This window comes from Aquarana catesbeiana, linkage group LG06, assembly GCF_042186555.1.
Source record: "Aquarana catesbeiana isolate 2022-GZ linkage group LG06, ASM4218655v1, whole genome shotgun sequence".
NCBI classification, from domain to species: Eukaryota; Metazoa; Chordata; class Amphibia; order Anura; family Ranidae; genus Aquarana; species Aquarana catesbeiana.
Window position 1 is genome coordinate 346551506 of NC_133329.1, and position 21759 is coordinate 346573264.

Genomic DNA, 21759 nt, shown 5'->3' on the forward strand with positions numbered 1-21759 from the left:
AAGAGGGAAGGTCAAGAGATACAAGAGGTAATAACTATGGGTGATGTGCTGATTGAGAAGATAAATGTACAGTTGTTAGGTGGGGGCCAGATAGGCTTCTCTGAAGAGATGAGTTTTCAGGGATCGTCTGAAAGTGGATAAAGTAGGAGAAAATCGGACGGATTGTTGTAGAGCATTCCAGAGGATGGGAGAGGCTCTGGAGAAGTCCTGAAGGCAAGCATGGGATGAGGTGACAAGGGAGTTTGAGAGCAGGAGGTCTTGGGAGGAGCGAAGAGAACGATTAGGTTGGTATTTTGTGACTAGGTTAGAGACGTAGCTGGGGGCTGGATGGCTTTGTAAGTTATAGTTAGTATCTTGAATTTAATTCGGTGACTGAGTGGCAGCCAATGGAGGGATTGGCAGAGGGGTGTAGCAGATGCTGAGCGGTTTGTGAGGTGGATGAGCCTGGCAGCAGCGTTCATGATGGACAAGTGGGGATAGCCTATTTAGAGGTAAACCAATGAGGAGGGAGTTGCAGTAGTCGAGGCGGGAGATAACCAGGGAGTGGATTAGAAGCTTTGTGGTGACATTGGTTAGGAAGGGGTGTATCTTGGAGATGTTGCGGAGATTGAGGCGGCAAGTTTTGGATAGTGATAGAATGTGGGGTCGAAAGGTTAGTTCAGAGTCCAGGATTACACCTAAGACCTTGGCGTGGGGAGATGGGTTGATAGTTGAGCCGTTGATATTGACAATGAAATAAGGGGAAGTGGCACCTGAGGGAGGAAATATCATGAGCTCGGTTTTTGGATAGGTTGAGTTTGAGAAAGTGATGTGACATCCAGGCTGATATGTCTGCTAGTAAGTTGGTAATGCGTGAGGAGACAGATGGAGAGAGCTGGGGGGTGGAGAGATAGATTTGGGTGTCATCAGCGTAGAGATGATATTTAAAGCCGTGGGAGGCAATCAACTGACCCAAGGAGGTGGTGTAGATTGAGAAAAGGAGAGGTCCAAGAACAGAACCTTGGGGGACCCCAACAGAGAAAGGAAGAGGAGAGGAGGAATAGAGTTGTAAGTGACACTGAAGGAGCAGTGGGATAGGTAGGATGAGAACCAGCGAAGAGTACAGTCACGGAGACCAAAGGAGTGGAGTTTTTTGAGGAGGAGGGGGTGGTCCACTGTGTCAAAGGCAGCAGAGAGATCCAGGAGAAGTAGTACAGAATAGTGTCCACTGGTTTTAGCCATTAGTAGATCATTTGAGAGTTTAAGGAGAGCAGTTTCCGTGGAGTGTTGAAGGGGATCAAGAAGTTTATTCATGGTCAGATGGTCGCTTAGTCGGTTGTAGACCAGTCTTTCAAGAAGTTTGGAGGAGAAGGAGAGTAAGGAGATGGGACGTAAGTTGTTGAGATTGGTGGGGTCCAGTGAGGGCTTTTTAAGTATGGGGGTGACTAGCGCATTTTTTAGAGAGTTTGGGAAGATGCCACAAGAGAGGGAGAGGTTGAAATGTGAGTTAGAGAGTGTAGAATCGAGTCAGAGGGTGAGCGTAGCATTTGCGAGGGAGCAGGATCCAGGGGGCAGGTGGTTAGTTGAGTTTTAGGTAAAAGTTTAGCAACCTCAGTAATAGCAGCAGGGTTGAATGAGGGAAGTAATGATTGTATCTGTGAACATGGGATGTTGCATCGGGGAGGTTTTTGCGCATTGGCAATCTCCTCATGAATTGTATCAATCTTAGTTTTGAAGTGATTGGCAATCTCTTGGGCAGTGAGTGAGTTGGTGGGTGGAGGTAGTGGAGGACAGAGTAGAGTGTTGAAGGTAGAGAAGAGTTGACGTGGACTGAATGAGAAGTTGTTAATGAGTGTGATAAAGTAGGTCTGTTTGGCAGTGTGAAGGCAGGAATAGTATTTTAGGAGGGCAGATTTATATTGTGTGAAGTCTTCCTGGATCTTAGTCTTATGCCACAGGAGCTCAAGAGCGCGGCTACGTTTTCTAAGACTTCTGGTGTCATCTGTTTGCCAGGGTTGTAGCAGTCGGGGCCTAATTCTGCGTGTAGTGAGGGGGGCAAGCTTGTCTAGGGAGGAAGACAGTGAGCTGTTGTAGATGAAAGTGGCTAGGTTGGGACAGGACAGAGGTGAGATTTTGTCATAGAGGTGATCAGTAGCAGAGTAGAGAAGAGAAGGGTTGAGGTGGCGAAGGTTTCTACGTGTAACTGTTAGGCGGTTGGAGGGAGAGGAGGTGGAAGACAGGGAGAGAGCAAAACTAATAAGGTGGTGATCAGAGAGTGGGAGTGGATTGTTGGAAAGGTTGCACGGAGTGCACAGATAAGAGAAGACAAGGTCAAGGGTGTTGCCGTTGGAGTGGGTAGGAGCCTGTATCCATTGCTTTAGGTCAATCGATGAGGTTAGACTGAGAAGTTTAGAAGTAATAGTAGTGTTAGTGTTAACAGGGATGTTGAAGTCCCTGAGAATAATTGTGGGGATTTCAGAAGAGAGAAAGTAGGGTAGCCAGGCAGAGAAGTCATCAAGGAAGGCTTATACTGGTCCAGGGGGCCGGTAGATGACAGCAATTCTTAGAGAAATGGGAGAGAATAGACAAATGCAATGTGCCTCAAAAGAGGAGAGTGTCAGAGAGGGAGATGGGTGAAGTACATGATAGGTGCTGCATGGGGCTAGAAGGATTCCCACTCCACCTCCCTTCCGTCCACTTGGTCTGGGGGAGTGAGTCCAGAGAAGGCCCCCATGGGAGAGGGAAGCAGGAGAAGTAGTATCTGATTCATGAAGCCAGGTTTCAGTAATTGACACATCCCTGTTCTGGCTCTCTTTCCCATGATCGCGGGTGGCTGGCGGACATCCCAGTCGTCGGCCACGCGCATCGGGTCCCCCACCGTGCAGGGCGCGCCTGCTTTGGCTCTTAAAGGAGCCGATGTACACCTACGGCGAATTGCGGGAACGAACCAACCTACTGCAGTATAATGCCTGTGGCTGGTCGGCAAGTGGTTAAAGTGGTTGTAAACCTCAGACACGAAAAATAAACAAAGCATATCCCTCTATAGTGTGTACTTGTATCAATTTAAAGCACAAAGTGTGACTTCTGGCTGCTGTCTCATTCGTCTGCTATCTGCATGAGTTATTTTTTGACAGATTGTGCCGACTCCAAGTAATTGGGGAAGGGGGCCTCCAGCACACAGCCTGTGATTGACAGTCTCAACTGTGCATGTTTCCCTATGAGATTGTGTAGAGGGGAGTGTGTCCATTCCACTCCACCCAGGTCTCAGATTATACTCAGCTCTCTTCTCTGAGCTGGGCAGTGTGTGACATCAGATCCCGCCCCCTGCATCTGGAAGCTCAGAAAATATGTGTAAATTGTATGCATTAGAAGGCTGTAGAGAAATAAAATGCTGCAGATAATCAGGTACAACTTATGTAGGAGGATATGTTTAATCATTGTGTATTACCTGAGGTCAGTCATTTCACTGGGTATATATAAGCATTTACAGCCACTTTCAAGGGGTTTTCTACCTCCAGCTAGTAACTAGAAAATGTCTCTTTCTCCACCATATAGCAGACTGTCTCCTCCAAATCTGCTGATCAGACATTTTTTTTTGGTATTCCAAGGGGAGAGACTCCAAATGTTAGAACAAGGAGCAGATAGAGATGTTTTTCCTATTTTATGTGAAAAGTGGCTAGCCAAGGTGTATAACAAAGGATAATAACACTGCACAAGAGTGGTGTTACTGGGCAATGATAACCTGTCAGCTTTAATTATTCTGCCAACTCCAAACTAATAAATGCATTCTGGCTAGCTGCCATTGTTTAGCGCTGACCATTGCTCTTTGTACTTTCCTACATAAACTGAATAGAATATGAATCCTCTTATTTTCTATATAGACATTACTGAATTTGTGGTGAACGCAGTGTTAAACTCAAAAAACAAAAATCTATTTAATTGCAGTTTACTGGTTCCTAAATGTGGTGGCTGCGTTTGTTTTATTTTTTTTATGCGTTTTTCCTTTATTTTCACCTGCTGATTGGCCAGTAAGTCTGTTTTTTTCCAACTTCCTTCATAGATCAAGCTGTCCAGACAAAGTAGCAGTTAAAGTTAATTTCCAGGAATTCTAGGTGTTTCATTTTATTGTTTTTTGGTGATTTTTTGTACATCTATGTTGTATTGTATATAATCTTTGTATCAATAAAATCTATATTTTTTATACAATTTTGGGTGTACCCACATTGCACTTCTCTCTGTGTCTGCAATATCCTTGGGGCCAAACCTTTTTTCCATACATTGACACTAGGGGCTGTGAGAGAGAAGAAAGAGAGGCACACAGAGCAGGAATGCTCGCCCCTCCCCTCTGCTGCCCATTCAGAGAAGCCTTTGTATTTTGTAAATGAGTTCACATAATACAAAGGCTTCTTTAATTAGGCAGGAGGATGGGAGGGGCAGGCATAGCAGCTCCACTGACTCTAATGTTAAAGATGCTTAGACTTAAAGCATTAGCATCTGGCTCCTGGAAAAACAGTGATAGTGTCTTTGGGAGTGAAATGAAACTGTCAGATGTAAATAATTGAGATAAGCACAGGAGATGTCATGCAGCTCCTTGGGCTTAACTCATAATGTGCCTTCACTTTATGCAAAGGAGCTGAATTCCCCGAACTTTAACAATTAGGCTGGGTTCACACTGCAGACGGTGCATCCCTGTTCTCCGTGTCAGGGAGGAATCAGGCCCCAATTTTTGCCTGAATTCAGACCTGAAACAGAGCCAAAGACACACAGGACCTCTGTGCAAGCCTCTCCGCAGCCACCCCAGAGATGTGTGAACCAGCTCCATTGAGAGTCAGTCACAATCTCCTATCATGCAAATTGGATGCGGGGAAACTAGTGTGAACCCAGCCTAAAAGTGGTTGCAAAGGCTGCAGGTTTTTTACCTCCCCCCACAGCCCCTCCTAATACTTACCTGAGCCCCATCTCAATCCAGCGATGTGCACGAGAACCATGGCTGCCCTGGGACTCCCTCTCCTCTCTGGCTGTCAATCACAGCCAATGAGCCAATGATGGGAGAGAGGGGGCGGGCCGAGCCGTGGCTCATTGGAGTTTATTTACTTAAACTGGAGAGTGCAAAGCCTGTGCAGCTGTACATGGTAGCCAATCAGCTTCTACCTTCAGCTTGTTCAATTAAGCTTTGACTAAAAAACCTGGAAGCTGATTGCACAGCTGCACCAGATTTTGCACTCTTCAGTTTTAGTAAATCAACCCTTATGTGTCTTATAGAGGCATAGAGCAGGACATGGGAGTGAGCACGCACCAGAGTGCCAATAGCAAGCAGCTTGCTATTAGGGTCAGTGGTCATGGGGAGGAGCTTGGAGCGCTGGCAGGGGACCCGGGAAGAGGAGGATTGGGGCTGCTTTGTGCAAAACCACTGCACAGAGCAGGTAAGTATGACAAGTTTGTTATTAAAAAAAAAAAAAAAGCCGAACCTTTAATACCACTTTAACACTGACAGAGGGTGTGTAAATGGTCAGCTTTTATTCATTTATGTAAAACCTTTATCCAAAAAGGAAAAAAAAACAGTTGCTGTAACTGCTTAAAAAAGTGTTAGCTGAAGTTCAGCTTTCATTTGTTAATCAAGTCCATTTAAATTTGCTATTCGCCTTTTTCCCTGAATTTAGAGAAAAGGGGAATACCCCCTTTGTTTGTGGGACTATTAGAGTGGCAGTACATTTAAGTATGCTCCAAATCAATATAGAAAAAATACAAAACTTTATTGGCACATCAGACAATGATAAAACATGTTAAAAACATATGACATATGTGTCAATAAAGTTTTGTATTATAGTCCCACAAACAAAAGAGGGTATTCCCTTTTTTTTCTTTTATTTAAATTTGCTAGTCCATCTAACACTGCTCTCTCCCCAAATTAACAATACTGCTGTCCAAATGTGTCTCTGTTGCTCCTCCATCCAGCTTGGAGACACCCTAAAGTCTCAGACACACGATAGGACTTTGTACAAACGTTCCCGTGGATTTTTGTACAAAGGGCGTTGGCCATAAGTTTGTATTGCATACACACGGCAGAACTTTTTCAGCCCACTGGTTTTTCAGCTCTTTACCACCACCCTTTGGTCAACTTCTGTATTGTCTGATATTGTGTCAATCTTGCCTCTTTTATTGGTGAGATTGACACCTTGCGAGCTGGGTTCACAATGGTGCGGGGATCCGACTTGGATCCCCGCCAATGCCAGGCACTGTGTTTGGTATGATTCATGAGGGGGAACTCCACGCCAAATTTTAAATAAAAAAACGGCATGGGTTCCCCTCCAGGGGCATACCAGGCCCTTAGGTCTGGTATGGATTATAAGGGGAACCCCCTACGCCGAAAAAACAGTGTGGGGGTCCCCCCCAAAATCCATACCAGACCCTTATCCGAGCACGCAGCCTGTCCGGTCAGGAAAAGGGGGTGGGGACAAGCGAACTCCCCCCCCTGAACCGTACCAGGCCGCATGCCCTCAACATGGGGTGTGGGTGCTTTGGGGAGGGGGGCGCCCTGCGGCCCCCCCCACCCCAAAGCACTTTGTCCCCATGTTAATGAGGACAAGGGCCTCTTTCCGACAACTCTGGCCGTTGGTTGTCGTGGTCTGCGGGAGAGGGGCTTATCGGAATCCGGGAGCCCCCTTTAATGAGGTGGCCCCCCGATCCTGGCCCCCCACCGTATGTGAATGAATATGGGGTACATTGTACCCCTACCTATTCACCTAGGGAAAAAAGTGTCAATAAAAAAACACACTACACAGGTTTTTAAAGTAATTTATTAGGCAGCTCTGGGGGGTCTCAGCTTCTTCCGACTTCGGGGGTCTCTCCGGCCTCTTCTCCCGATGTTCGGTTCTTCTCCGCTCTCTCCAGCCTCTTCTCCCGATGTCCGGTTCTTCTCCCGGTGTCCGGTTCTTCTCCCGGTGTCCGGTTCTTCTCCCTGTGTCCGGTTCTTCGGCCGGGCTCCTCCGCTATCTTCTGCTCTTTTGCCGCTCTCTTGCTAGCAGTGGCCCGGTCTTCTTCGTCATCTTCTTCCCTTCTTCTGATGTTGACACGACGCTCTCTCCCGCTGTAATGCTGTGTAAACACCACACAATGACTTATATAGGCATGGGGCGTAATGTCACCTAGATGACCTTTTCCCTGGACTGGCCATATGTTCCATTTTCGTTTTTAAGGTTTAAAAACCATTGTATGTAAGTGTAATGAGAAGCTAAAGCGATATTAAACCCAAAACCAAAAATGGAATATATTGGAGCTTACCAATCAGATGAGGAAGTTTAAGCATAGTTAGGAAGAGCCTGAAATTTTACTTGAAGAGCAAACTGACTGCATACATTTTTTTTGTACTGAAAAATGTTTTTACATATTTTTAATGAAAGTGGATAACACCTAAAATTTTAGTGTAGTGTTTTCCAAAACTGTTCCAGTCGAAAAATGATTAATAAAATCAATATCAACCAACTGTGCTGGCTGTTATGTAGGTTTAAAGTGACACTAAACTATGGTTAGGAAGAGCCTGGAATTCCACTTTAATTAAGATCTGGTGTCCCAGGGATAAAAACATTGTTATTCTGAACTACACCTAACTACACGGCTGGATCAGGATTCAATTAAAGTTGGCTAATGATTTTAAGAATTAAGATAGAAACATATACATATTATCAGCCATTAATATACAGTAGGATTGCTGCACTGGCTTCACAGCTGAAGATTTTGTTATTTAGGGATTTAAGATAAATGGGGGAATAGGACAAGAAGATTTAATGGAAAAAAGGAGATGTCTCCTATGAGGATATATTTGGCAAACGTACCGCTGGAAGCCTGCTTCAGAAATAATTTATTTTATCTTCACTGGAGCAAGGCAACACACAGATTATAATTGTGGCTAAGTGGTTAGAACACTTGCCTTTTCAGAGCTAGGGTCATGGTTTCAGTTTCCACCAAAGAGAGTTCTTCCACAAATGTATGTATGTTTGTATGTACAGTATGTAGGGCATAGAATAGAAGCTCCTCTGGGGTGGGGACTAATGATTACATATGCTGCAGAATGTAGGTGCTGTGCAAATAGGTGAAATAAAAACCCTTTCCATATCTCAAAAGGGAAAGTCTGCTTTAAGAATACAGGAAATAAAAAAATGGCTTATAATTTTTATATAGATACACACAAATTCTTAAAATGTCTTTATTCATCTCCATTCAAAGCAGTATTAAACTCAAACCCAAAAATGGAATACATTGCAGCTTACCAATCCTTAGATGTGGATGAGATTAGTTTTGTTTTCTTTTTTAGTCTTTTCCTCCTCTGTTTTCACCTGGTGATCTGGCCAGTAACACACCTCCTGCATTAGAGTACCCCCACTCTGGATGAAGGAGCACAGGGGGCACCTTTGGACAGCAGCATCGTCAGTCTGGTGGGGAGGGGAGTGTTAGACGTACTAGCAGATTTAGATACACTAACAAATTGAAGCCAAATTCCAGCTAACACTTTCTAAGCAGTTACAGCAACATTTTTTTTTCTTTTTGGGATAGAGTTTTAGATGAATAAATAAAAGCTGATCTTTGCAAGATTGTTGTCAGTGTTAAAGGGTTTATCTCAACACTCTAACTGCTACATTTGCAGAAGAGCTTGTTCTGTTGAAAAATAACAGACTGGCCTGATCACCAGATGGAAACAGAAGAAAAAAGCCTGAAAAAGAAAATTAATACAGCCACCACATCTAAGAATTGGTAAGCTGCAGTATAATAAATGTTTGCTTTTGGGCTTAATACTTCTTATTAGTATTTTAATTCCATATATAATTTTGTATCTACATTTTTTTTTTATTCTGGTGTTACTTAAGGTTGAATGTAATGTACAGTGGAACCCTGGTTTACGAGTAATGTGGTTAACGAGCAACTTTTTTTTTTAAATTCTGACTTGGTTTGCGAGTGTCGTCTCGCAAATGAGCAGAATTCAAGCTAATGGGGTGTGCAGTATCGCATTTGGCCAGAGGTGCGGGGGCGCCGGAGACACTCGGAACGGTTCGGAGCCGTTCGGAAATATTCAGAATCACTCGGAAATACTCAGAATCACTCGGAAAACACTCGGAAACACTCGGAAATACTCCGTTCCCAAGTATTTCCGAGGGTTTCCGAGTTTAGCCAAGCTGTCAACGAGTATTTCCGAGGCTCTCCGGCGCCCCCCCACCTCTGGCCACATGCGGTATTACATGTAATAGATGTCAATTCGGAATGAATTATCTTCGTTTCCATTGACTTCTATGGGTAAACTCGCTTTGATATGCGAGTGATTTGGATTACAAGCATTCTTCTGGAACGGATTATGCTCGTAATCCAAGGTTCCCTTGTACAGGATTACATGTCCTATCTCGGCAGTCTTGCTAAGGTACAGGCAGGCTTCCCAGAGACTTAGCTTTTTTTGCCAAAGTCCCTACATAGAAACTAAGCATTGAGCAGTTGAATCATTGGAGTTGATTTACCAAAGGCAAACAGACTGTGCACTTTGCAGTTGAACTCATTTCCTTAGTAAATGTAATGTCTATAGCTTTATTTTGTAAAGAATACCAAATCAGAAGTAGGGAAAATTAAAAAAACAAAACAAACCAAAAACCATTCTTGCTTGCACGTGATTGGATAATGGAAATCAGCACAGCTTAACCACATTTACTAAACTCTGGGGAAAATTACTGCAACTGCACTTGCAAAGTGCACAGTCAATTTTCCTTTAGTAAATCAACCCCAAGCTGTAATTCACAGCTAGAAATGTCTGCACTCCTGAGCCACAAATTTTACTATTACTTTTTAGATATGGAGTGGGCCCCCGAGCCCCCGAGCCCCCGAGCCCCGATAGCAGCTGCATGGATTACAGTGGCTGCAGTCACTCCCCTTTATAGCAATAACATTTTAAGAAGGTGAACTTTCAAATCTATCACACACATTAAATAAAAACAAATTCCTTCTGTCTCATTTTGGGCCAGGTCCAGTTTATTTAAAATAATAGTTTAATAGATAAAAGTTGCCGCATATGGCTGCCAATGCACAGAAGCATTCATTCAGATATAATGTGAAATTAGTAATTGGTTCTGAGCATCAGATAGGACCATATTATTAAAAGCAGATGGCATGTCCAGCTTTATAGCATATTTGGTGTGATGGAGTACATTGTTAATTAAATAACATGACACACCATTGATATAATGTTCTTTATTTATTAGGCTGTTCTGCCAGCTCAGATGGTGCGGTTGGAGTTCTGCTAACTGGAGCCTTTAAAGTTTCCACTGATTTGCTTTAAATATCCATAACATTATTGTGGACTTCAGCCATTAGATGCAATAATTTCAGAGGCGTTAGTAGATGTTCAGTTATCTTTCCATCGTTTTTTTTTTTAATGTGATTAGAAATATTTTTTGCACATTGGTATAGTATAAATTATTTAAATTATTCCATTGGACCTGTCATTTTTAAACTCCTATTTAGAAATACTATCACTTCTTTTGTTTTTTGTTTTTCACCTGAGAAAATCAAACCAATAAAGGTTTGGCTTACCTTTCCAGTGCCGACAGCTATCATTCAATGAGAAACGAATAATCCTATAGCTAGAGGGAGATGAACAGCTGTACTTCAGCAGCTTGCATTGCATCTGCTGTCCATAACAAACATATTCAATTGGGGTTGATTTACTAAAGATAGGAAAACATAGACCAATTCACTTAGATGGCACCACATCCATAGACGAAAAACATAAATAAATACAAATACAAAAAAGAAATTTAAGGTGCCACACACCTCCAGAAAAATGAATACTCGACTGATTAAAATCAATTTTTATTCACAACATGATTCCTTATGTAGCGGTACCCTCGTGGGGGCTGCTGAGTTGGTTATAGCGATCCGCCAATCACCCTGCTGCCAACCTCCCATGCACCGTGTTAAAGACATTAAACAGTCAATGATTTCGTTTTCTTTCTCTTTTTATTGTCGGGGTATAACTTGGAAGAAACAAGGGAAGTATGAGATGCTCATAAAGATTTCACTTTGCAGGATATCATCCATGGCCTTGGCCTAGTAAATGGATTTTTCCTGTAGAATCCTCACTGCAGACTATTGCTTCTTCTGTTACTTGGCATATCTGACTAAAGATTTACTACTCACTGCTTCCAGTTAAACAAGAAGAATCACTCTGAATAATTCCCCTCTAGACTGATGTGGTTTTCCTGTTACATATCAGAGAGCCAAAGGCCTATACCGCCTATCTTCCATGGCTCAAAGAACTAAACAGCCTCACAGTCTCTGGAAGTTATCACCACTGCGCACACAAAGGACCTTCCCTCCTGATGACTTGGCACATGGCAAACCCGACAAGCTACTGTTCCCAGCCTGTCCACCTCTGTCCATACTGTGTTCCCCGGTCACACAGCATGCTACGCTACTCTCTCCAGTACTGCTTCTTCAATGTTACACTGACCTTCTCCTTTTTATCAAAGTCCTGTGTTCCCCGGTCAAAGAAATATGATATGCTGATCTACTTCCGCCTCTTTACTCCTACTTCCTTCACTTGATCTTCTTCCCATCCAAGCTCTGTGTTCCCCGGTCACAGAAGCCCGATGCACTCAGCAGAGCCGAAGATCTTTATCTTTAGTTTCCTCCCAAATGGCTCCTCCATTCCTCCTCCTCGGCGCATGGCGCATCCCCGCATGGGGACGCCCAGGACAGCACCTCCCTTACTCCATGCTGTCTTTCCTGGAACTCCAGACTCTAGACTCCCGGAAGCATGTGACCCCAGCTTATATGAGAGGCCTGCCCCCTGCCAATGCAAGTTAATGATTGGTCAGAGCTCCCCACATGAGCTGCCTGCCACTCAGGTCTCAAGTCCAACCCCTCTTCCAGAATAATACCTCTGAATGCAGGGGAGGATCTCTGAGCCAAAGTATAGGTGGCCACACCCCCCACTATACTAACACTCCCACTCCCAGATCAAAACAACCAGGCCTTAAATGAAACAGGCCTGGTTAAATTTACCTGTATCTGAGCCCTACCACTAGAAAAATATTAATCTAGCACCTATCTGTATGTAGAGGGTGCTACACTTAAACACACTATCAATGGACCACTCAGAAATGTTTACTTAAGATAAAGAATAGACATAATAAAATGGCATGAACACACAAGTTATAAATGACAGGAAAATATCACTTAATTTCCAATATACAGAATGTGTACCTTTGTTACCTGAAAAGGTATATGTGAACAGGTACACGGGGAGGTGAATATCCAACACCCTCAACCCATGTATTGGATATCCATTCCCTGAGGCCTCAGCACGCAAACCAGCATAAATGAACACAACACATGCACAAGGTAATACAGTGCAACGTTTTGGAATGTCCCAATAAAATGGCTTCCCCTAGGTTGTAATACCATAATCAGCCCTGTATATAGAGCAGCAGAGCTTGGCAGAAAGGAAGATGGTAAAAGTTTTTTGACTCCAGATATCTGCAGCTAGCCTGTAGCTTAAACTGCAGTATTTGTAATCCACAAGGCAAAGGAGAAGAAATAACTGTAGAATAAATGGTATGTTGATAACTACTAAACTGAAGAAATATAGCACTTGTAGATTCCTCCTTATGTGTGAGTGTAATACAGTGCTGACCTTACAGCACAGAGAACAAACAACCCCAGAGCCCAGCTGTATGATGCTTGTGAACAAGTAGATTCACCTCCATGGAACTACAAGTCTCACTAGCAGTCTGTAAAAGAACTCACTCAGCAATACTGTGCACTCTACTGGAATGGGCAGGTGCCCTCTCACCACAATAGACTCAGTGGCCGTGGGGCTCCATCCAGACTCTCCTCCTGATGTCTCTGTCTGGTGAAAATGGTGTCGCCATGCCGTGCTGCCACTCCCAATCGACTGAAGTACAGGGGCCTCCAGTTGCTTTGAAGCGCAGGCCGGTCCGCTTGCTAGAATAGCAGGGCTGTCTTCCACAGTCCCATCAGAGGATCCGGCTCATTGCTGTTTAGGCCGCAGTCTCTCATTCCTGGTCATACACAGACCTCCTCCTGACAGGATTTAAAGGGCATCCAGAGAGGCTGAAAGATGGCCGCACTGATCCTTTTATTACTGCTCCCAGCATGCAGTGCTGTGCGCTTTGCATTGTCTGTAATGTAGTTCAGGGCTGATCCAGCTTACAGAGTCACTTCCTCCTCCAGACTACATCTCCCACAATGCTTTGCTGCCTTTTCCTTTACTGCACTTCCCTTGTGATTGGCTGTCAGTCTCTCTCACAGTTCTGGGTGTCTCTGTGTGAGAGAAAAGGAAGAGGGGTGAAAAAGCCCACGCAGCTGCAAGCAGGCAGCTTTCCCCTCGTGTATTAAATCAGTCTGAAGAGGTACCTGCTACACATATAAGAAGCTCCCTAAGATAGTGCTCATTCTGCTAGGCCATAACTCTTGAATATTCATACATATATACATTTAATAGTTCTCAATATACAATAGATGTGTTAGGCTAAACTGCAGAAGAATAAGCACCAGTCTCTATGCGTTTTGGCGTTTAGGGCAGAATCACAAGATACATTTTTTTCATAAAAAAGAATATGAAAATGAAAATGTCTTTGTGCATATAGTAATCATGAACCACACACTGGTCTCAACTCCTTCATATGCCTTTATTGATCCATGAACGGCATGACCTCATACAAAAAGTTCGCACTCAGGCACCATTCCTCCTAACATGTTTCGCCCTAATAGGCTTAAACAAAAGGCTATGATTACATTACGAATAAGCCTATTAGGGTGAAATGTGTTAAGGGGGGGCGATACCTGGGCGGGGGATGTTTTGTATGTGGCCATACCGTTTGTGAATCAATGAAGACATTTGAAGGAGTTGATAATGATGAGCAGTTTGTGATTACTGGTGCCCTGGATCGTGAACATAGACAGGCTCTTGAGTTGGAACCCTGAGTGTCCACAGTGGAGAAAATGCAAGGTTCTGGAGTAGTGCTGTTCGCCTTGGATGTGTCAATGTGCATATATAATAGGAAGCTTGCAAAGGAAAGATTATCAATTTTGCCTATAGAGACATTTTAACAACAGCCCAAAGAAGGTTATTAGGGGGTTTCATGTAGGGGAATGTTGGGAGGTGATTGTATCCAGATAAGGAAGGGTTAAGGGTTTGGAGGTTTTTTTTTTGAGTGTAGAGCATACTTTATTAGTTAGTGAAACAGCTATTGTATTCATGATAGTTCTCAACACAGGCTCCCCAGAGCTGATAAATGTGTGCATTAGGTTTAAAAAGGTATGCACATACTCCAATATGCTTACATAATACATGGTATGAATACTGAAAATGAAGATTATATGTAAATGAAGGACTGTCATTGAAGCACGAGGATGTACGATAAGTGGAGACATGGTACAGTCACTTCAGTTCATATTATCATCAGTAAGCCAGCAAAGATCTTAAAAATTGAAGATAAGTGTCTTTGCATCAGAACTGGATAAACCTTTTTGACTTTCAAAGGAACATGCATTGCACAGCTTAATAGTGTCAAATGTCTTTTCAAGCGGAGACGGAGGCAGTTTAAATGAAAATCTATCTAAAAAGAACACCTAAATAAAAGTTTTCACTAAAAACGGAATTGCTTTTTTTTTTTTTTGCAGTATGGCCTTGCCAACTGATAAGAACAGCAGTGAACATTGCTTATATATTCCTATAGAAATCTACAATTTTCCCTTGCAGCTTAGTCATTTTAATAGCAAGGTTACATCAACAATAAGCTAAGGCCTAGCAGTCAGGTAGAGGGGTACACTGAAGGTTCAGAATACCTCTATAGAGTAACATGGGACTAAGAATTTCCAACCTGCTATGATGACTTTCATGCCAGGCAGACCAATATTTCGACACACACTTCCAATATGTCTGTGGAGCTGTTGCTTTTTGGCAGAACAGGGGTCTCTTCATGAAGGAGAAGCCCTGAGCTACCATCTGCTCCCAAACAAAATCAGTGTGTTGGTTACTGGCAAAATGTGGACCCAGGGTTGGAGGCTTTATCCCACAGATAGAGTCTTGACTCTACAAAATCTCTGGGCTCCAGGACACATACCAGGATTTGCCAAGTGATCTGCAGTGGATCCATTTTCAAGGGTGGCTAAGCAGTGGCTTCTAGGAAATAAGGAGACAATCCTGTTGCCTCTTGGATGCCTCTTTTTTTCTTGCTTTTTTTCTTTGCCGAATGTTGAATTTGTGACTCATGGTTGCTGTTGCGGCTTAGTTATAAATTTGAATGGGCGCATTTTGACAGGTGGTGTCATCTGTCAACTCCATAAGCGATGCTAAATTTGCTGCAGCCACGATGCTTTGTGTCATGATGACAACAAATTTATATGGCTTGTCCATCCCTCTCTGGCTGTATGGTAAGTTTTAGACATTTTTAACAAAGGCAGCCAGGGAGTGGTAAAAACAGGCAGTTACTTCCCCCCTGACTGCCCACCTAAAATCTACCATACAGCCACAGGGGACTGTATATATGAAAATTTTATGTGGCTTGGAAAGCTGACATTTGGCATGGCCTATCAAACTCACCCATTCAACAAAATGGGGCTATGCTACACCCGTGAGCCAAATGTCTTGTTAGCAGTTACATCACATTACTTCCATTAAAATAGCCAGTCTGCAAAAAAAAAAAAGCATTCAGGAAGTGGCAGGATCACCTCCTGTATGTCTGGAAGACACAGCTTGGCCATCCTCTGAAAAACAACCCACCGCAGATCGCTTTTTAGAAATTACCCCAGTGTGGACTTAGCTTTAGGTGGGTAGTCGGGGGCTCAAATGCCTGTTTTTGTGGTGTTGGAGTTATACATTTAAAAATCGCATCTCTTTGATTTCCTGACTGTCTTATGAAAGTAAACAATTTTCTATTTAGAATCCAGGATATGGGGAACTCCATCACTTATGCTGCTTTCTTTTTCTGCATCACTTATCTAGTGCCTCTTCCATCGTTTGCTCCCACTTCATATCACTCTTCATCTCCCACTGAAGACTGTTGACATTTATTTGCCTTATACCAGAGATGATCTCACACAACTATAAAAGGAAAACTTCCATGGATACATAAATTAGATGAAATGCATATATTTAAAGTCTATGCACATCCAAAACTTTTGCTTTGGATAGAGTGGGGGAGGGGTAGAACCCCTGTCTGATTTTTTGAATCAGACAAAATCTGAATTTTTCTTTTGTAAAAACCTTTGTCACCAGGACAGGAAGTGAGAGAATTTTTTCTAACAGAGGCCTAGATAGCAGTACACTGTATTTTTAAAGTATTGGCTGGATGTTCACTTTAATTCCTGTTATCATGCAAATCAGAATTTTCTATCTGTCTGACACAATATTTTCAATTAGTTTGATTAATATATATTTTTTGGGAGTTAATTATACTGGGGGACTGGAGGGGAATGGTCAGTGCTTGTGCCCCATGCGGGTACCTGTCAGAGCTGGGAACTGAAGTTGAAGTGTCCATACAGCTTTTGGATCTGCCCTCTTCTGTACACTGTGGGGTTGTTTTACTAAAATTGGAGAGTGCAAAATCTGGTGCAGCTCTGAATGGAAACCAGTTGGCTACCATGCACAGCTGCACCAGATTTTTCACTCTCCGGTTTTAGTAAATCAACCCCTGTCAATCGGGTCTCAAACTGGCGGCCCTCCAGCTGTTGCAAAACTACAAGTCCCATCATGCCTCTGCCTTTGGGAGTCATGTTTGTAACTGTCAGCCTTGCAATGCCTCATGGGATTTGTAGTTTTGCAACAGCTGGAGGGCCACCAGTTTGAGACCCCTGAAAGCAAGGCAGACCAGGCTCTGCCCATCCAGTGACTCATGTCATTCCCAAATGTGGGCATTTCCATATCTGGACGATGACATTACTAGTACCTCCGCCCCTTTGCTTACATTTAGCTTTTTGCCGTGAAATCTCCCTGGCCAACAGCTGAGAGGGGTCGGGGATACGGCACTGTGCAGGAATCTGTCACATTCATGACAACTTCCCAGCACAGCCATTCTAAGCATTGGCATACCTTAGTACTCCAGCTCAGAGCTGGCTTTAACCACTTCAGCCCCGGAAGATTTGGCTGCTGAATGACCGGGACATTTTTTGCGATTCGGCAATGTGCCGATTTAACTGACAATTGCGCGGTCGTGTGACGCTGCACCCAAACAAAATTGACGTCCTTTTTTTCCCACAAATAGAGCTTTCTTTTGGTGGTATTTGATCGCCTCTACGGTTTTTATTTTTTGCGGTATAAACAAAAAATGGCTACAATATTGAAAAAAAAACACGATATTTTGTACTTTTTGCTATAATAAATATCCCCTTTTTGTTTTTAAAAAAGCAAATTTTTTCTCAGTTTGGGCCGATATGTATTCTTCTACATATTGATTGGTTTGCGCAAAAGTTATAGCGTCTACAAAATAGGGGATAGATGTATAGAATTTTTATTATTATTATTTTTTTACTAGTAATGGCAACGATCTGCAAATTTTATCGGGACTGTGACATTATGGCGGACACATCGGACACTTTTGACACATTTTTGGGACCATTGGCATTTCCACAGCGATCAGTGCTATAAAAATGCACTGATTACTGTAAATATGTCACTGGCAGGGAAGGGGTTAACACTAGGGGGCGATCAAGGGTCTAACTGTTTTCCCTGCTACGTGCTTCTAACTGATTGATCGTGGTTCCTAGCTAATAGGAACACACGATCTGTCACTCCTCTCAGAACAGAACAGGGATTTGTGTGTTTACACATACACTTCTGTGTTCTGTCTCTCATGCTCACAATCGCTCGTGGCTGGCTGTCATCGCGACCTTTGGCCACAAGCATCGGCACCCCCGCAGTGCAGCGGGCACATGCGCGCGCCTGCTATCCTGATCCCGCAAGCCGACATATAGCTACAAGGGTTCGCGGAATTGTGCCGACCTGCTGCAGTAAAATGATGGCGGCTGGTCGGCAAGTGGTTAATTACCATAATTTTCCTAATTTGCTAACTGGTGGTAGGCAACAGGTTCTTAAACTAGCAGTAGTCAGAACTATTTGAAGGATAACTCCACTTTTTTGGAAAAAAAAATGTGCAAATAAAAAAAAATTAATATGGCGTATACAATTGCGACACATATTATAATTGAATGTTATTAATATGACCTTTCCCTTTCAATCTGCAGGGCTGTAATGAGATATGGCTACCTGGAGGCATTCTGTACACAGATAGTGTACAGAATACCCTCCAGAAATATCATTTCCTGCTTGGGTGATTGGCTCACTGATTTTCCCAGAAGTCTACACTAAAATACAAGTCAGATTTGGGCAAAATGTCATTTCTTTATCGTACATCATGGGACACAGAGCCTTAAGTAATTACTTAATGGGTTATAGGTCACCTTCAGGTGATGGACACTGGTATACTCAATCCAGGAAGTTCACTCCCTATATTCCAGGAGCACAATAGGTTTTTCGGCAGTGTCCAAGGTGTTGCTCACGAGTGAAGATGTGCTCTGATGAGCTCCAGGAAGGATCCATGCTGGATTTAAATAGCCTCCATAGACCAGATCCATCCAAAGTGCCACTGAGGCCAAAGTGGATGGTACCTGGGTCCTCGTATCCAAAGCACAAGGTTTTGCCTGTAACGCCTCTCTTTGTAGGGCTGGACCCCGGGACCCAGGGCTTAGGTCTTTCTACATTACCTAAAGCTTTCCTGGTGGGGTGCTTTTACAGGTCCAAGGGAGTGGAACCCCCGATATCAAGGGACCCGTCCTTGAAGGTTTGCTAAATGCAGCCCGCCGTGATGGGTGAAGGTTGGATTGTCTGTTAATTCAGCAAATCCTGCGGCGGGGATAAGGTAAGGGAAGAAACTTAGGAACTAAAAAGTTAACCTATGCTTTCTTCTATTAGGGAAAAAATGTTGTCATGCCTTAATTCTCCACTAGAGGGAGTCTATGCACATACCTTATTCTTTTGTCTTCACTGTAAAGCTTAGTCGGTCTCTGTGTGGCCGCAGCAGCGTGGGGGATTTTCCTAGGTAAAGAAATCCGCCAAATGCTTTCTTTCTACCCCCTGAAGGGACCGGAGGGTTAGGGGAACATCAGCGGTGTACCCCCCTTACATTACCCTCCTGCCGCGGGGGGTGCGGGTGTTACTGTTACTGCTACCACTGTAATTGTTGTTTTTTCTTGCCTGCTGCTGACAGGGCTCTGCCTCCCCTCGCCCCTTCGTGTTGGGTCTGTAGACCCGAAAGCCGCCACGCATGAGCATGGGAACATTTTAAAAAATTAAACAGGGGGCGGGTTTTCGGAGGGGGCGGGGCCTAAGCGCAACACCGTGCAACGTCCACGAGAACGCACGGCAGGCAAAGATAATAAAGACACAGCTGGGACAGTCTCTCCTCAGCTGATGAGGAGGAAACAAGCAGTCTGCACACAGGGACACAGGAGGGGTGGGGCAAGTGAGGGTTGCAAACTGACATTCCTGATACAGAAAGGACACTTTTTTCCCAGCACTAGGCTGAACTTTATAGCAGCTTTACTGTCATGACTATATTCAACGATTAAGTGCATTTGTATAGTGCCTCTGTTTTTGTGCTTAGGACTATGCCTGCCAAAAAAGACACCACAAAGACCAAAAAGGTACTAAAGGTTTTACCCCCCAGGCGCTAGGATCTCGAGTCGCATTTCCACGCTGTCATCCTCGCCTGAATTACCAGTTATGGCAAGCCAGGGTGAGCCATTGGAACAAATTGATGGCGCAACTGCTTCTCACATCTCAGCTCCTGTATACGTGACTGAAGATGTCCTTTCCTGCACCCTGCAGGGTCTGGAAGGAAGATTAGCGGCTGTACTTGCATCCTCCATTCAAATGGATAGGAAGCATGCTAGATCCCCCTCCCCCACTTCAGACCCTTTGCAAGGGGAACAGTGGGCACAGGATGAGGTGTTACCCTCAGGAGATCAGGAGGAAAAACAAACCGATGATTCCTCTGAGGAGGAAACAACGGTAGATGAACCCTTTTCAGCCTCACAATCTGAGAAATTGCTGATACAATCTCTTACGGAGATGGTTCGTTCTACTTTCATGCTACCCCTAACGGAGTCTCCTGAAAGCTCGTTTTTTGCCTTGAGCTCCTTAAAATTATCCCAGCCTTTGCATGCGTTTCCTGTCCATGCATTACTAGAACAGCTTATTTTTGCTGAATGGGATGACTCGGATAAGCATTTTCTCCCTCCTAAGAGATTTTCAGTTCTCTATCCCCTGGAGGAGAAATTCTCAAAAAAATGGAAAGTACCAGCAGTTGACGCTGCGATTTCCATTGTGAATAAAAGCCTAACTTGTCCTGTAGACAATGCACAAATGCTTAAGGATCCAACAGATAAAAAGTTGTAATCCATGTTAAAATTTCCTTGGCAGGTGCCATTACTCAGCCTGCAGTCGCTGCAATAGGCGTCTGTCAATCCCTAAAGGACCAATTTAGACAGGCCCTTAAAGAGGTTCCTGCACAACAAGCCCAGGAATTGTCTAAACTACCAAAAGCATTATGCTTTGCCATAGATGCCATTAAAGATTCTACTCACCAGGCGTCCCGCCTTACGCTTATGCTTGTACATATGCGTAGAATCCCGTGGTTAAAAAATTGGTCAGCCGAAGCACCATGTAAAAACCTCCTAACTGGGTTCCTTTTTCGTGGGGAGCGGCTACTTGGAGAAGATTTGGACGAATATATCCAAACAATTTCTAGTGGGAAACGTACTCTTTTGCCAGTCAAAAGAAAGTATAAACACCCTTCATTTAAACGGGCTCTTTCCCCTGCGCCAGGGGCTTCCGCCTCTAGGCAGTGGCTACGGTCTCCGCCGTCAAACTCTAGAGGAAATCAGGGTCAGACCCAGGCTCAAAGAAGTCCAGGGGTCGGAAACCTCCAAAACAGAATCTTAAACCCTCATCATGAAGAGGCAAACCTCCTCACCAAGGTGGGGGGAAGACTTCTGCAGTTTTCAGAAGTCTGGCAAGAGGAAATTCAGATAGGTCCTCTCCACGGTAACGCTGAGGTACAGGCTGGTATTTCTGGACTTTCCACCGTCTCGTTTCCTGAGGTCAAGCGTTCCCAAAGATCCAGACTAAATCAGTTCCTGAAGATCGGCTCCTTTCACATGGAGATGATCAGGTCAGTAGTTTATATCCTTCTAGGAGGAGAACTTTTGGCATCTGTCGACATCAGGGATGCATATCTGCATGTTCCTATATTTCCTGCTCACCAAAAGTTTCTGCGGTTCGAGTTAGAACAGCAGCATATCCAGTTTGTAGCCCTACGCTTCGAGCTAGCCACAGCACCCCAGGTGTTCACAAAAGTGCTGGCCCCACCTCTAGCCAGGTTAAGGGCACAGGGCATAACAGTCGTAGCATACCTAGATGATCTATTGCTAATAGACTAGTCGGTGGCTCATTTGGAGCAAAGCGTACGCATTACAACCAGTTACCTGGAAAGTTTGGGTTGGATTCCCAACCTAGAGAAATCTTCCTTAATACCGCTAAAAAGGCTGGAGTACTTGGGTCTGATCATAGACACAGCCCAGGAAATGTGTTCTTGCCTCAGGCAAAGATCAACTCCATAAGAGAGCTGGTGCGGATGGTCAGGTCAAAAGGCGATCCCTCCATTCACCTTTGCATGAGGTTGCTAGGAACCATGGTGGCTTCATTCGAAGCACTTCCCTATG

At 43.9% G+C, this 21759-nt stretch overlaps 1 protein-coding gene across 2 annotated transcripts in view; it reads left to right on the top strand.

Annotated features, from left to right (window-relative positions):
* Positions 1–21759, top strand: part of CERS6 (ceramide synthase 6) — a 344416-nt gene that overhangs the window by 132088 nt on the left and 190569 nt on the right. The gene's annotated exons all lie outside the window — the stretch shown is intronic.